Consider the following 2,434-nt stretch of genomic DNA (forward strand, 5'->3'; position numbering starts at 1 on the left):
GGAAAGCATTGTATATAGCGCCTTTCACAGCAAGCACCGCTTAAAACCAGCAAGTAAACGAAGTCGGATTCATTCCAATGGAAGAAATTCCACAAAGTAGTCTGGGTGGCTACAGTTGCCTTAAAAGTGGAATTTCACCTTTCAGTGTGGGTGTGTCGGAGCGGGCGAGCGAGCAAGTCTGGCAAGGGTCTGGCGCCCTCTGGTGGGCTGTCTGCTGCCTTACAGCCAGTGCTGCTGGGATAGGCCCTGGCCCTCACCACCAGGGTTAAGTACAGTAGGTTATAAAAATCTCACACAGTGTGTTATGTTATACTCGGCTACATTAATATCATATGTCATGAGTTATGGTATGTTACCTTACATTATCTTACGTTATACACTGTAATAAAAGGATGAGTGTCATTTTAACAAACACCAGTCTATAACTGATGGCAACATTTACAACTTTCAGGCTAGTCTAGTCACATATCACTACCAGAAATTGAGTTTCTGTAATACACAGAGCACCATCTCTAACCCAACTCCTCCAGAATGTTCTCCATTGATTAATGAATCCACCTTAAAACAAAGACGAATGTCTGTGTTTCTGTGCATGTCTGGTTGCTCTGGCTGTCATTCCAACAGGTGGCGCATCACAAACATTAACACCAAATGGCATAAAACGGAGACATCGGCATTGTGTGGTGCACTGCAGATGATAACCATGAGGTCTCCGCAGATTTTTTGGATTTCAACCCGTCTTACAACATTTATTTCTATAGCACATTTTCATACAAAAAGTAGCTCAAAGTGCTTTATATAATGAAGAATAGAAAAATAAAAGACACAGTAAGAAAATAAAATAAGTCAACATTAATTAACATAGAATAAGAGTAAGGTCCAATGGCCAGGGGGGACAGAAAAAACAAAAAAAAACTCTAGACGGCTGGAGAAAAAAATAAAATCTGCAGGGGGTCCAGACCATGAGACCACCCAGTCCCCTCTGGGCCTTCTACCTAACATCAATGAAACAGTCCTCTTTGGATTTAGGGATCTCACGTAAGGACTTGATGATGATGATGGTCATGCAGACTTCTTAGACAGGTGGGCAGCACAGGTAGGCAGCACTTGAATTGTGTTACATTATAGAGCAGTAGGAGTTACGCACCATCACCTCACGTTACGTTATGTAGTGCGCGTTCTGTTCAATAATGTTACCTTATTGTCTGTTATGCATTATGTTATCAGTATATTATAGTGTGTTATGTTCATGTTGTGTTACAGTGTATTACGCTACATTATGTTAAATTATTTATTAAAAAATGTTACATTGTAGTACATTATGTGTTATGTTACATTATGTAGTGTGTTCTATTAAATAATGTTACATTATTGTATGTTATGTTATGCTGTCATTATGTTGTATTATATTGTATTATGTTATAGTATATCAAACTAAATTATGTTAAATTATAATGTGTTACAGTATGTTATCTTATATTAAATAATGTTACATTATTAGATGTCATGTGTTATGTTATAGTGTGTTACACTGTATTATGTTATATTGTGTCATGTTATGTTTTGTAAATTCTGATATATTATTATGTTGCCTTATTGTGTGTTATATTAAATGATGTTTGTCATACTATATTACGTGTTTTGTTACTTTCCATAATATTAGTGTGTTATGTTATTGTATGTTAAGTGTTATGTTGTGTTATTTTATGTTACATTAACTTACGGTGTATTCTAGTATGTTGCCGTGTTGTCATTGCAGTACGCTGTGTTGTGCACAAGGCCACTTTTCCTTCCCGGACCCCCTTGTGAGTGAGCAGCAGACACCTTTATGTTCCTTAAACTTTTTTTTTTATAGCGAGGTCTTGGCGTTTTCCCGGGCGCGCGCTTCCAGATGTCACGGTGCCCACTTGTTGTTGTTCTGCTCACACTGTGCCTGCCATTTTCTTTCAGTTCTTCCTGATCTGACTTTTTTGTTGTCCATCGTGACGTCTCAGGCTTGGCATTGTCAGACCACTTAAGGAGGGCTGCAGCTTGTCATTGTGGCCATGTAAGGTGGGCACTTATGTCCCATTAAGGACAAACTTAGGTATTTTTGTGGTAGTCTCCCAGTCACCCTGAGTACAGTGCTGTGAAAAAGTAAGTCCACCCCTGGGAAACTGTTGACTTATTCCCCATATTTGAACAGTCAAGCAGTAGATCTTCATGCAGACTGGGCCTACAGGTAAAGGTGATGGACGTCAGGGCCATCTTAACAGCGTCATAGGCCACCGGGCAAAGTAGTGTACTGGGGCCCCTGTGTTGATAGCAAAACAGAAACATACATAGGCATCAGAAACATTGAGGGCCCCTATGCTCCTGGGGCCCCCGGCCAGTGCCCATTGTGCCCATACGTTATGACAGCCCTGATGGACGTGAGTAAAAAACACAAGGAAAA

The sequence above is a fragment of the Polypterus senegalus genome, chromosome 16 (genome assembly GCF_016835505.1).
Source record: "Polypterus senegalus isolate Bchr_013 chromosome 16, ASM1683550v1, whole genome shotgun sequence".
Taxonomy (NCBI): domain Eukaryota; kingdom Metazoa; phylum Chordata; class Cladistia; order Polypteriformes; family Polypteridae; genus Polypterus; species Polypterus senegalus.